This window comes from Podarcis erhardii, assembly GCF_964252035.2.
Source record: "Podarcis erhardii genome assembly, chromosome: 10".
In the NCBI taxonomy this organism is placed as follows: Eukaryota; Metazoa; Chordata; class Lepidosauria; order Squamata; family Lacertidae; genus Podarcis; species Podarcis erhardii.
The window spans coordinates 33,961,740-33,976,910 of NC_138500.1; the positions used below are offsets into that span (position 1 = coordinate 33,961,740).

At 42.9% G+C, this 15,171-nt stretch overlaps 1 protein-coding gene across 2 annotated transcripts in view; it reads left to right on the plus strand.

The window, feature by feature from the left end:
• Positions 1-2,151: 2,151 nt before the first annotated feature.
• The window catches only part of GSG1 (germ cell associated 1), a 110,780-nt gene continuing 97,760 nt past the window's right edge, over positions 2,152-15,171 (plus strand). For both annotated transcript variants that reach the window (XM_081879309.1, XM_081879313.1), the window contains exon 1: positions 2,152-2,484. The gene's annotated coding sequence lies outside the window, so the exon portion shown is untranslated. The remainder of the gene's footprint in view (positions 2,485-15,171) is intronic.

Here is a 15,171-nt window from a genome sequence, read left to right on the forward strand (position 1 = left end):
GGCATTCATTATTCAGCCAAGTAGAAGGCAGTGCTGTGATAAGGCTCCTTTAGATAAGGGATTTCATGCTTAAGAAGCATAGTCCCTTGGGGTGTGAGCAAGGTGACTATGCAATTTGCATACCTGTGCAGTTTATTTCAAGCTGTTTGGGAAGAAAGAGGAAATGGGAGGAAGCAGAAAAGTTTGAGCAGATATGGCCCCTTCAACATTTTGAGTTAGGGTGCTTTCACGTTACTTATGAAAAACAATTATTGTGCCCCAATTTTCCCGTGTGACTTTGGCTAAGCCATTTTATTGCTGTATCTCATTTATCTGTAAAATGGGAATAATGATGCATATACTGCACTGATGTACTGCAAGCAGTGGAAACTGCACAAATATTTTAGATATCTCAACACCTCAGTGTAGTTTCATCTAGAGTTTCATAAAGGTAAGCTGAATCCAGGATAAATCTGCTTTCTTTAGTTCTATCCATGGTCAACTTCAGACCACTTCACACAATTACTGGAGAGTAGGGCTGCATCATTGGGCCTGCCCTCTTACATCTACATCCTAGACCTAGAGTCTTCCCCCAACATACATCAACACGCAATCCATGTACCCTGAGGGGTGAGGCAAGGAAGCTGATAAACTTTGGGAGCCTGGACAGTGGGGCAGTCATCTTTCCCTTTCAGACATATAATGCATGAAATGAGCTTTGGTTTCTTTGGTTGTTTTCTGCTTGAATCCAAGGCTGTGACTGGACAAGACCTTCTGGGGTGTAAATAAACCACATATCATAAAGACACCACAGTCTCCACTGTCACTCATTGCAAGGAAACCAAACCTATGTACCTATGGTTTCTAAGAATGTTGCTGCTTTGGTGAGGAATTCACTTTCCAAAGGATGTGAATTAAATCACACCAGTCCCATTTATCTAGTGTTGCCTTTAGGTCATAGGAACATAAGACGAGCCAGATGCTTATGAGAAACTCACAAGCAGGGCGTGGGGTCAAAAGCTGATGCTGTCACACTCACAGTTCTCTACAAACCCCAAATCTTAACCTCTTCTGCTATTGCAACAAGACCTTTATCCCATGTGGCATTAAGTTCTTCTAACCACAGATTTTATTGAAGGTAAAAATGGAGCACAGACCGAAGTTTGCAGGACAGTGTTTGTGGTAGCTGGCTTTAAGAAAGGAGTGGAGAAGTCTGATAAAGCACTTGTTAACCTGACAGAAAGGCTTGACACTGACTTAAATATTGTTTTCCAAGCCAGAATATTCTGTCTGTGGAAAAGCACAGGAATATGGTTGTGCATTTTGTGCTCTAGTAGCTTCATTGATGACAAGCAGTATACAAATGTGCCCTGCCATTTTGTGAACTGGGTTTAAGTTCAGTCAGTAATTTCACTTCAGCAGTTCCTCTTTGAGGTTTGCCTGCTTTAGAATTAATTGTAGCATTTACACAGGATTATATATCATTCTAGGCTAGACTATTCATCCATTTAGCCCAGTAATCTGACTGCCAGCAGCTCTCCAAGATCTCAGGTAGACGGTATTTTCCACCTTCTGCTACTTCCTGAATTCCTTTAACTGTGAGGGACTGAACCTCAGACCTACCTGTGAGCTATGGTAATTTCATTGCTTAGTATTAATATTTGCCCAGTACATTGTTAGAATTGTTATGGCCTCATTTCTATATAATTTTTTTCCTCAAAAACTGTGTAGAATTTGCACAGGAGTACTCCTATACCTGCTAATAACTTTGCTGCACTTCAAAGAAATGGAAAGCTTGAGGTAAAGCCAGAAAACAGTCTGGATTCTGCATTCTCTTCAAAAATAATGAAACTACAGAGACTCTCAGTTAATATTTGGGCCACTAAACACACCTATGCTTCCCAGTCAGCAAACCATGGAAAAACAGATGCCCTCACTTTGTGTCACATAATGCCTGATAAAGAATTTGGGAGGATTCAAAAGCTTGCCACGATTTTCTGACATCTTGCTTGGTTCTGCTAAACATTCCTTAGATGGTTCTGTGGACCCAGGAGTCCCCCCTCCCCATAAACCTCTGCCTCGGTGAGCTGAAAATGTAATTGCTTTGCAAAGAGAAATGCAGTTTCACAGGGTGGGTGGGTGGGTGTAAGAGAGAGAGGGAGAGAATCGGATATGGTGGTCGCTGAAAGACTTTCAGGAGGAGGCAGAAGGGACTGGAATATAATTTAAAGATGGTCAAGGCATAGATGCATCAGGGAGCATTAGAGGAGGGGAAGAATGTGAGTAAAAGGAACGGAAGGAAAAGGCAGGGAGATTTGAGGATTTTCTTACTTTCAGGGATGTGAACAGGCTGATTCTGCCAACTAAGAATGCTTCCTTGTCATATCTCACCAGAAGACTATCTTCAAATGCATGTCCAGAGTACAAGAGAGAGCACGAAGATGGAAGAAGACGGGATGGAAATGCGCGAGCGTTGAGATGGAAGAAATAATCCAGGGGAAAATGGTAAGTAGTAAAAGAGGCGTCAGGGACAGAGGGGAAAAGAGGTTAAATAACAATGAAAAGGGGCGAGGCGGGAATGGGAAATGGAGTGGGGGTGGATTACAGATCCAAGTGGGAGGGATTGTGTGTGTGTGTGTGTGTGTGTTTGTGTTTGTGTGTGTGTGTGTGTGTGTGTGTGCACGGGAAGGAAAGTGCAACATCGGGGAGGTTGCAGTTAAAGATAATGTAAATGTGCCGAGCCTGTTTTCATCAAGTTGTCTGGAGAGCCATCTACTGTCGGCAAGTAGAACAGTCATTAGGGTGAACGCGCTGCCCTGGGTGAGTCAATGTCAGTTCCTTCACTCCATAGCACTGGGCACATACTGAACTTGTCACAGATTAGTAAGTGATGCCAGAGAGTGAGCTGAGCCGGAAACGGCCGGGCCAGCTGCATGGAGCCTGAGGGGGAGAAAATGCAGCGCTCCAGAGCTCACACCCCCACCAGGCCGATTCCCCCAGCCCTTGCTTGTGCCTCAAATAGCAGGACACTGTGCTTGGTGGTAGCAGCTGCCTTGGCCATGTATTCTTCCCCATCCCCACTGCCCCTTCCTCCCCCCACACAAATACTGGCACCCCTAGAATAATGACCTTCATGACAGACATCACACACCTTGGATATTCTGCCTCGGCCTGGGATGTGCTGGTGCTTTGCAGCAGTAAGGGGGAAAGCAGATGCCTAGCAAGGTCTTGCTAGCAAAGCGCACTGGTGTGGCCCTCCTCCCACCTGAGACTCCTGCCTCCTACCTCCACTTTAAAGCTCTTCCCCACACAACTTTGAGGAGCTGGAGCATCCGTGGCAATCACTTTTGCCACTGGTGCTCAGAAATAAATGCTCTTCCAGGTAGAGGTATATATAAGTCCATCTGAGTGACTGGGCATTGTCCTCACCTGCCTGATCACAGCCATACAGGATTGGCTCCTTCGCTCTCTGCTGAAGCTTATGCTGACAGTTCACTGGACAACACACAGAAACAGTGTCACAATTTCTGAATTGGTACATGCTAACACCCTAAAATGACATAGCTGCAGTAATGAATAAAGGCAAATGGCCCTGCTGTCCTGATACCAACGACACTATTTCATTTGTCCCTGTTGCTGGAGGCTGGGGTAGAATGCTGAGTCCATGGTCTTGTGGCCACTTACATCCCTAGTTCAGGCCCTTGTCTGTAAGAATGGATTTGTAGAATGCCATGCAGTCTGAGTTTGCAGCAACTAGCTCACCTCTTTGCATTCCGGCGTTCCCATGGTAGACCGAGGGAAACAATAAACTTGACTTCCTTCCACCCCTCACATTCTCCAAATTATTTCCAATCTTCGTTTAAGCATTCTGGGCCCATAACCCCTGTTGGTTGGGAAAGAAATTATTAGGTAAATTCCCTGCATGCCTAAGATCCAAGTTTGGGGTGAGTACTCTTTGGTGAGAGAACCCCAGCCGAGATTTAAAATCACAAAATATGCAGCAAAGTAAAGCATGGGAATTTAGGTGGTTAAACATTAAAAGATTCCCTTCTAAGTTGCTTGCAAAGTTCCCCTCTTCCTTTGGCATACAAAGTGACCACATCCATGATAAGTTAAAAATGGTTTACTTACAGACTCTTCAAAGGTCAGATCCATGTGCTTTTCCATTCAGCAGTCAGAAAACATAGGCAGCAAAACTTAGGTTCCAAAGACGGTTTGCATAAGCCATGCAGTCTGAGAAACTAGCTCCGACCTCCTTACTGGTAGGGTCCACATGGTGGAATGGGAGAACAAAGAGCTTGATAACCTGTCCTCCCAAGGTGAGGGGGAGTAACCTAGCTAAGCCTGGCAGGACAGCTTACTCTATGGTCTTAAACCTTTCATGCATTAGTTAGTCTTAAGTATGTTGGTAATATGAGGCTGGATATCCCACAAGTCCTCTGTTAGCCTTTTACTATGATACCTTTCTCCTCTCCCTCCTTCCTGGGGCTTCAAAGCATTAAAAATCCAAGTATTGCAGCCAAGACAATTGTCCCCATATTCTAGACTCATTACCTCCTTTTTATATTCCTTCCATGTCATTCTTCCTACATCAGATGTGGACTCCTTGTCCTTCTTCTTCTAGTGTTCTCATCTCAGACTCTGAGCCTCCCTGAAATCTCCACTCTCCACCCAACACACGGGCTCAAACATTCTTTCCCATTGTGTAAATTCTCCTGTTTGGCAGTTGCTCCCCCCACCCCCGGATTGCTCACAAAGACGCAGTCACCTTTCTGACACACGAAGCGACAACATCTATTTTTTTCCTTCAGCTCTTTTCTTATAATGCTCCTCTCACTTAGCCTTCTGTCCCTGCATTACATCCCTGATTCTGCCTGCTTTTATTCCTGCAACCAATTCTTGAACAGTGTTGGTTGTCAGGTCCTCTGGTCGGGAGCTGAACTTGCTTTGAGTTTGCATGGTGCCTGCTTAGCTGCTGCTATGAAAAACTGTGTCAGCATTTATCATGGAAGCCACAGTAGTTGCATTGGCTACTTTGCAATCTTGCTTCTAATGCTGCAGACCTCTCGAGCATTGCTGAATGAGCATGCAGCTTTCTGGCACCCGAATGGAGTTTGAGTTTCTTCACAGACCTGTCAAGCATCTGGGCCAAATGACCAAATTAACACTGTATTCCCTGTATCGGTCAGACCATCTTTTTGGTCTGCTTCCTCCTACTTCTGAAGAAGAAGAAGAAGAAGAAGAGTTTGGATTTGATATCCCGCCTTTCACTCCCCTTCAGGAGTCTCAAAGCGGCTAACAATCTCCTTTCCCTTCCTCCCCCACAACAAACACTCTGTGAGGTGAGTGGGGCTGAGAGACTTCAAAGAAGTGTGACTGGCCCAAGGTCACCCAGCAGCTGCATGTGGAGAAGCGGAGACGCGAACCCGGTTCCCTAGATTACGAGACTACCGCTCTTAACCACTACACCACACTGGCTCTCCCAGAGCACACCTGTCTGGCAGCACAGTATGCTGTCCCTATTAACGTCCACTTCACACTTCTGCTCATCTTGCCTGTATGTTCCAGCAATCCAAGATGTTTGCTATCACCAAGGGATCTTTCTCAATCTGGTACATATCAAACTAAATGAGGCATGCTCAGGAATGATTATGACATGACATGGTGCAGAACTGGGAGCAGATGGGGCTTCCCCTAGGATGTTCCAGGTCTCTTTTCAGGGGACTGGAGGGAAGATACAGTGCTCTTAATGACTGCCTGCATATCAGCCAAAAGAGATTACCAGGATGAATGCAGTGTTGTGATCAGCAAACAGGGGGGAAATTCCAATGGAATACAGCTGGGTTTGTTTGTTTTTTGGGTTTATTGGTCCATGGTTCTGCAGGTAACTCTGTTTCTTCCATTATAGAATTTCCCTTTGCCACACAGAAAAGAAGAATGCAATGAATGAAGAATGAGTAGATTCAGGGTGGGAATTTTATTTTAATATGAGATGGGGCAGATGCCTAGGAAAGAAAATGCTCCATATCTAGGACTCTCCTGAAGTTCTCAAAGCGTTTTTCTCGCCAGGCTCTGCTATTTATCCTTCAGCTGATTTAAGCTTTTCTGAACGGCATCTTGCCAGAGGCTATTATATAACAAATAGTCTTTGGGAACAGGGCTTTAATGTAAAACCTGGCATGAAGAGGAGGAATCCATGATGGGATGTAGGTCTGTATGGAAATAATTCAAAGACTAAGAGTCAAGCTTTTGTGTTTGTGTGTGGTGCCAGATGACCTTACATTGGTACACTGTTGAAGTTTAGGATAGCTCACTCAGTAGAGCATGAGATTCTAATCTCAAGGTCATGGTCTCAAGCCCCACATTGGGCAAAAGGTTCTTGCCTTGCATGGGGTTGGTCTAGATGACCCTCATGGTCCTTTCCAGCTCTCCAATCTATGATTCTATGACAGCAATCACAGCTGGTAGCAATTTACAAAAAACAAAACAAAACACATTAGCATTGCCAGAGTCCAACAGGTTTGATCAGTCATTCTTCTAAATGCAGAAGTTATTCTCCATGTTCTTCAGCTCCATCTACTGGTTCTCTTACAGCTTAACAGAGAGATGTGCAAGCTGGTAACTTTAACTAAATAGGAAACATTGTAAATGCAGAGCACCTTGCATTATGAAAAAAATTAACATTAACAGGGATATGCTAGCTTCATGGGGGGAAATCATACTTTGGAAATGCTAGTTTTGTATGAGAAATATAAGAGAGAATTAGATGGGCTTTTTTTTTTTTTTTTGCATTGTGCATTTGACATTTTAAATTTTGTTTGTTTGCCCTTCACTAATACCAAACTAATCAAAGAATGCAAACTCCATCACATTAAAACATCTTCACAAAGCTGGAGCTTACATACAAGCATTCAGGACAGCCATGTGTGAAGACAGCCTGACAGTTTGAGGTTTGTTTGGATTTTATATAGTGATGTTAATAGTCTGCCCCTTTGCTGATCAGAACAAACTTGCTCATGATTCAGTGTCTGCTTCTTTATGTGCAAGATTTATTACCCATATATCTAGGCAAGTCCCTCCGGAGACTTCAGATATAATATTTTACAGAAGCAGTTTCCCACTTCGCTGTCACATGCATACACTCACCTTGGAAAATCTCAGCCATCCTCTGCTTCCCTAATTCTCCTCCTCCATGGCTACTTATTTTGAGAAAAGCATGCTAGGGAGAAGGCTAAGCTGATATTCTTTTCCCAGTCATGCAGGAAATTTTTAATATGGGAGAATTTCATATGCAGGGTTAAGCCAGCACATTCCAGGAATCACTATACCATGCAGTCTTTTCTCAGGCAGGGTTTTGTTCTGAGCCAAAGGCTGCAGGAAAATTCATTCATTAGTTCTCATAGATGCTAATATTTCCTTTTTTAAAAAAGGAAATATTAAATCATTTCCTCTTCTCTGTAACTTATGAACTGGCTCCATGAATGCTTTATAGACTGGAATATCTCACCTATGAAGAATAAGAAGTAGAAATCACCTTTTTTATATAAAAAAAGGATTTTTAATAATAATAATAATAATAATAATAATAATAATAATTTAAAAATGTACTTTTTATCCAACATGTTTGTGTTCTTTTCCAACTTTTGATATTGTACGTGCAGAAAATGCAAACCAAGCCAAACCAAACCAAACTAATTCAAAGTCCATTTCTGATACCAGTTTATGTTAACTGGACCACAAATAGTTTGTCCTTGCATAAAGGAATTAAGTTTTACAAATTCTCACAGTTAAAAGAAAATACTTTTTAAAATGATGTTATGCAGTATTTCTGCATCCTCAGTACCATTCAGCTCTTGCCTGAGTGGATATTAGAAAACACATGTGCTTTAAATCAAACTAATAATTAGCATAAGAAAGCTGGAAGGAGAAACATTTGGAAAACACACCACATTGAAAGAATCCATTCTATTCTATTTGAAGTTGTTCTCTAGAGGTTGGAGAGTTTGGTCTTGAGTCCTCTAAGAACAAATTCCCATCTCTCAGTGTTGCAGAGAGCGTCAGTTATGTACATGTCTAGATTCCTTCCCATTGTAGATTTCCTCTTCTGGGGAAGTGTGAGTTCTACTTTAGTGAGCGTAGTTGCAGAGCAGTTTGTACTGCTCCTTGTGGCAAAATTGTAATGTGGGTCAACAGAAACAAATGACAGGCATCATGTACCTAAGAAACTGTTATCTAAGCATTAATGACACAGAAGAGAGAAAGTGTGTTGAAGGGGGATTAGAATAAGCAAATAATATTCTAATATAAAAGGAAACTAGAATATGAAATAGATAGCGTAAATAATGTTAGCTTAATAAAAGTGGACAATCCTTGTTATCAGTAACACCCCCCAACGTTTTGTAAAAGCATAGTGCGTAATATCCTGCCATCTAACGGGCCCCATAGCTAGTGGTCCTTCTGCATACTTGGCACATGGGGTCTCCTGAAGTATGCTCAGGTTCAAGTCGGTTCAAACCTAGTTAAAAGGATCATGGGAAGGATTCCTGCCTAAGACCTCAGAGAGCCAATGCTTGTCATATAGACTGTACTGACTTAGGATCAGGGCAACTTGAGAACTTCCAGAATACTCATTTGAATGCTACCTTTATTAGACCACCCAAATCTCCCAAACTAGTGTGCAAGCTTTCAAGTTCCGAAGAAAGGGCTCCATTTGAATGTCTGTTACCTCCTTCTGTTCTCCATCTTCTTATGGGATGCAGACATGGGATGGCTTGAACAACAGCCCTTTTCTCTCTCCCATTTTCTCCTGGTATTGCCCTACTTTGTCACAGTCAGAGGAAGGGAGGTGGTTGGCATGGGAAATGGTCCGGTATTGGAAAGGAATTGTATCCCAGCAACATATATGGAGAGTGACATATTTCCCATCCACTTCAAAATGATGGTTAAGGCTGGAGCCTCTGACATTTACATTGGCCTGATGCATCTAACTCCCCCCCCCCTCCCTGAATGCATTCCAGTAGCAGCTAGATGCTGATGCTCAAATCCCAGGGCTGTTGTGTTTGGGGAATTTGCTTCTAATTAATTCTGGGGAATTTAAGATGTAATTTCTCCTGTCTTCCTTTGTGACCTGCATGGTTGGGTTCATAGGCAAGATGCTCATTTTTGTGTCATGTCAAGATTTACACGCTGCATAATTGTCTATAAGGCAGCTCATATTTGTGCAGCTGAGTCCACAGGCTATTGTTTGTGTGCCTTCACCTTCTCTGTGGCAGTCACCTGGCTTTTCTATTGTTTGTTAAATTTGTTTAGTGAAGTGTAATCCCCCTGTCTTTTATAAGACACTACTGTGTGATTTTCTGTCGCTTGCAGAGGTGAGACTCATCAGCCTTCTAAGCTGGAATCTTCTTTCCCTGGAGGAATTCACTCTTTTCTTTGATGGGAATAGGTGTAACTGAGACATAATTTAACCAAAGAGAACAATGTTGAAATTCTGCTTTCTCTTTTGTGGGGTTTTCATAGCACACACAGGGAAAGGACGTAGTCAAGATGCTGGTTTCAGGTATGCTTGTATTTGCTTCTGCTTATCTTTTAATTTGAAAGGTAATAATTCAAGAAACAGTCTGGGCTAAGTGAAAACTTCTTTTTCTTGTTTTCTTTGGGTTTTTTTGACTGGGTATTCTTATCCACATCCAAGCTTGGCATCACTTGGCTTCTTGCAAAAGCTGATTTCCAAATTTACTTCCTGCAAGTAACATTCCCTTGATTTTATTTATTTTTAAAGGCAAGCATGGCACACTCTTTTTGGAACCAATTTCAAAACAGTTTTCTCCTCTCCTTTCTTTGTTCTGTGTTCTTTGTTCTTTGTTCTTTGTTTCTGTTTTGCTTTCATTTTCCATGGTGGGATGGACCCAAGTGGGGGGGACAGTGGCGTAGCGTGGGGGGTGCAGGGGGTGCCAGCCGCACCGGGCGCAACATCTGGGGGTTAGGGATAGGGTTAGGGTTAGGGGGCGCAAATCCAGGGTTAGGGGGCGCAAATTACTTGCCTTGCCCCGGGTGCTGACAACCCACGCTACGCCACTTGGGGGGGAGGGGAATCAGATGCTTGATGTATGATTTACGTCTTCCCCTGTTCTCTGCATAACTCTATATGCACAGAAGATGGAACTGATGGAAGATGGAACCACCCTGCTACTTTTTAAAAGGTACAGTGGTACCTTGGGTTAAGAACTTAATTCATTCTGGAGGTCCGTCCTTAACCTGAAACTGTTCTTAACCTGAGGTACCACTTTAGCTAATGGGGCCTCCCGCTGCTGCTGCACCGCCGAGGCGGCACAATTTCTGTTCTCATCCTGAAGCAAAGTTCTTAACCTGAGGTACTATTTCTGGGTTAGCGGAGTCTGTAACCTGAAGCATCTGTAACCTGAAGCATCTGTAACCCGAGGTACCACTGTATTTCTAGATGGGCTATAAATGGGTTGTTGGGTGGTTGCAAAATGGTTGTTGTCAGCAGTTGGGGTTTTTGTGTTCTAGTAGGATTTTATCCAAAAATGGTAAATCTAGATTAAATTTGTGGGGTGGGGGAATACTGGCTGGCAGTTTGGTGACAATGACATTTTGTGGGTGCTACCCAAAAAGGGGGGGAGTGTGCATGAGAAATGCCCCCTAAAAGGAAATAGGACCTTTTCTGCTAAAATGAACATTCTGAAGTTTTCTAAGTACATTTCTGAGCACAATTCAAAGTGTTGGTGCTGACCTTTAAAGCCCTAAACGGCCTCGGTCCAGTATATCTGAAGGAGCGTCTCCACCCCCATTGTTCTACCCGGACACTGAGGTCCAGCGCTGAGGGCCTTCTGGCGGTTCCCTCACTACGAGAAGCCAAATTACAGGGAACCAGCCAAAGGGCCTTCTCGGTAGTGGCACCCGCCCTGTGGAATGCCCTCCCACCAGATGTCAAAGAGAACTACAACTACCAGACTTTTAGAAGACATCTGAAGGCAGCCCTGTTTAGGGAAACTTTTAATGTTTGATGCATTACTGTATTTTAATATTTTGTTGGATGCCACTCAGAGTGGCTGGGGAAGCCCAGCCAGATGGGCGGGGTATATATAGTAAATTAGTAGTAGTAGTAGTAGTAGTAGTAACAAACTATCAGGTTTCTTGCTAATTCAGTCCCTGGGCATATTGGGAGTTACATGAGGGTTCACTTCCAGAGGACCCCTCTTCATCTTAATACATATATGACATGGCTGCCATATTTCAAAGTATTGCATAAAATGCCAGGGACTCTGTGTGTACTTGGCTGTTCTAGGCCAGTACCAGTTTGGGCATATGGCTCTCCCTTTTTTCTTCTGTTCAGCTGGCAGTGAGCATAACATCTTGTGTTTCATTTGGTAGCAATCTTCCTTCTGGATGCTCTCTTTCCAGGATGATGTGGGGAAATTTTACATTCTAAAACAGGGCTGGGGAAGCTGTGGCCCTCCAGATGTTGTGGACTCCAACTCCCATCAGCCCCAGCCAGTGTGGCCGATGGTTGGAAATGATAGGAGTTGGAGCTCAACAACATCTGGAGGGCTGCAGCTTCCCCATCCTGATTCTAATGTCACTTGTGTTCTGCTAGTTTCAAGCTTTTGGCCTGCTTGAAATCTATACGCATCCTTATGTGTTAGAAAGGCACTGAAGGGAGCTATTTGTGGCTTGATGTTATCATTGCTACCATTCTCCTGCCAGTGCTAGTAAGTGAATGCAATCTTATGCATGAGATCAAATAAGTGCTAGTAAGCAATTGGAAGGTTAAATTGTATTATACTGGATATGTGCCTGAAACGCGCAGCTTTCATTTTCAATGATAGGGTCATTCCAGAACCAGGCACAAATTGGTAAAACTACGAGAGACACTGGGGGTTGAGTTGTTGGAAGACTGTCCAAGATGATCTCTCCCATCACTAAGTAGACTTATCTATATATATTTTCTGTTTTCTACTTTCTGCTGGCCTTTGGTGTCTTTCACATTTGCCACTTTGCTTGTAATTTCTCATTGCATTATTTCATGCCAACTGCTAGGCATTCGTATACCACCATCTAAATGAAATAATAACAGTGTACAAAATAGCCACATTAGCGGGTGTCCCATTTATTTCAGGCATCTGAATGAAATGTTCTTTGTGGTAGAAAGGAAAGCACAGTTAAGGAGACCTGATTTACATCATGACTAACATGCTCGGAGGTTTGACTGTGAATTAAGGCAAACACTTCATTTGAGCATTACTACAAACAATGCAGATGTAGCCCAGAGGTGCCCAGGATAATGCTAACAAATTTTAATTTCTAAAACTAAAATTGAATTATTGCATTTGGGGTAGGGGGTTATTATTCTTTTTTAAAAAAGAGATATAAGTCTGCTAATATGATTTCTAAGAATGCAGCAAATTACTGTCATTACAAAGCCCTTTGGTACTCCTGGCACCAAAGTAATGGCAAGAATATTGGTCAGTAAGTTACTTTACTATGCAGAAGGCTAATAAAGCTTTCTTTTTTAAAAGAAGAAGAAGAAGGGGGATATGAGTTAAGGATTAACTTTTAGGCAATCTGATTTGATTTGTTGACCATTGTGTAACTTGTGGTTAATAAACAACATTTTAGTATCCATTAGCAGAGTTTTGCTTATGGCTACAAGCCACAGCATTACCCCTTTAATAGTTCAAACTTCTCTGGGGAGCAAGGTGGAACAACTTATTTGCTACCTTGGAGCTATCCATGGTCCTGCTGCTGCTGACCTTGCTCTCTCTTGCTACCTGTTACCCTGCATCTTGAATTCCAAGTTATGCTTGCTAACTGTCTGAGGTCCAGTAAGTAATTGCTGGTACTGCACTGATGGAAGTATGTATCATTTAAAATTAGGATTAAGAACCTGTGGGCTATATGTGACCTTGGTCAAATTTCATGGGGTGTATGTGACCTTGTTCTAATTCCATGTTGCTCACATAAATGAAGTGGCACAGAGAGAAGGAAGGAGGGGAGAAGTGTGTGACAGAGAAAGAGAGAAAGAGAAAGAGGAGGGAGAGAGAGAGAGAGAGAGAGAGAGAGAGAGAGAGAGAGGACACAACACTATCCAATTTTGCAATTCTGCATTCTTCACCTACTTTTGTCTGGCTTTGCACACCATTGGCTTGGCTGCACCCTCCATTGCTTCTGGTCTTGCTTACCATCATCTGTGGTCCCCTGCTGATTTTTACTGTGGGTCAGTGGGAATGGGGCATACAATCACATTACAAGGAGCCTCTCCATGTAGTAGTTAATGTATGCTAATGCCCCTGAGTCTGACCAAACTGCGGGAGGCAGTGGAAGACAGGAGTGCCTGGCGTGCTCTGGTCCATGGGGTCACGAAGAGTCGGACACGACTACACGACTAAACAACAACAACAATGCCCCTGAATGCTTGCAGAAAACTTTGAGGCATGCCTTCACTTCATATAGGGGACACACACAGAGGCATGCTCACATTGTGTTTTTTAATACTAAAAAGCTTGTTCTGTTTTATTTGAATTGTGCTCACACATTGGAATAATGTGACATTTCTCAAGCTATGAGTCTCAAAGAGAACACAGCTGTCTCGTCAATCTGAATGATGGGAAACAAGGCTTTTATTAGTTCCCTTTGGCATGTAAGTCCACACATTGAAAAGGAAAGTGTAAATCCCTTCCATGACATGACATGGGTTCCATGTTCTCATCCTAATGTCCACACGTTTAATGTAAAATGTCTGCAATGTAGAAGCCAATGCAACTGGTCCTCATGTAAGCATCTGGGTTTTCTGGAACCCTAATCATGCCTTTATGTGCAATTTTCCCCATCTCTGATGTTCATGCTAATGCATCAGTATTCAGGAACAGGGACACTATGTGTTGTTGGGACATGGTCAGTCCATTCAGTGGGTGAACATATTTCATCCAAGTACTGTGTAACATCATTCCAAGGTTGCTCACCCTACTGAAGGATATTGCATCCAGAATTTACTATCCATTGCCCAGGAAAAGGAGAGATAAGGACACATGAAGTCTCTTGGATCAGATCAAAGGTCCTGCTCCCAGCAGTGGTCAACCAGGTCCTTCTCAGAAGATCACAAGCAGAACATGAAGGCAAAAGCCCTCCCTTTCCTCTCTACTGTCCATCTTCTCAACAACTGGAAAAACTCAAAGCCTGCACTTGCAGCAATTTCACAGGCTCAGTTACCACTACTAGAGCTGTTTCTCTGAATCCTTCCATTGTTATGTTTGATACCCCATACCCGGATGCCCTCCAGGCTTTTTGAACTACAATTCCCATCACCCTCAGCCTGGGTGTGGGGCTGATGGGAGTTGTAGTCCAAATTGTCTGGAGGGCTCTAAAATGGAGAAGGCTGATCCAGAGATATGAAGCTCTGTAATCCATCACAGTTAAGGCAGCAATCATTTATGTTTCCAAGACAGCAAATGCAATGTTGCTTAAGTACAAAGGATCCAGCGTTCCCAGGAGAGTCAGCAAAATGAATCAGACAAGTGAGAGCTTTTCATTTTAACTTGCTTAACCATCCTTCTAAAGGGTAACTTTCAAACTGACCTTAAAAAAAGTCTTTCAGGCTAGAATGTTGTAGACTAAGAGTGAACAAATCCTCCACATTTTTTTCCCCCTTCCTTGTTCCATATACTGTTTCTTTCCCTCAGTATGCTCGTCTTTGATTTTTGAATTTCTGGAAATGGGCTGTGTGATTTTCCTCGATCCCCCTCAGTTTATTTCCTTATTTATATTTCACTTTTCTATTCAAATAATAAGGAATGCCGCTTACAATAAAAGGGAACAATTAGTGGTTTTGACACAGCAATATTTATTTCCTTATTTATATTGTGCTTTTCTATTAAAATAATAAGGAAAGTGGCTTACAATAAGAGGAAACAATTAGTGCTATTCTGACCCCTTGCTGATTTTCTCCCCTTGCTGATTTTCACATACTTTTCTCTCTCTCAAATGCTCTCAAAGCTGTGCTCTCTTGCATATCTTTATGGTCACAAGAAAGACCTGTGAGTGTGTGGTGGGGCTTTCCCTATGGTCTGCGTGACTCCTTCCGCCTCTTTCCATCAAAATGAAGCTCCCTCCCTCTCCCTGCCTGCCTTTTTAAGAAGGAACATCACTTTCCTTCTCATCTCCTTCAAATGGTTG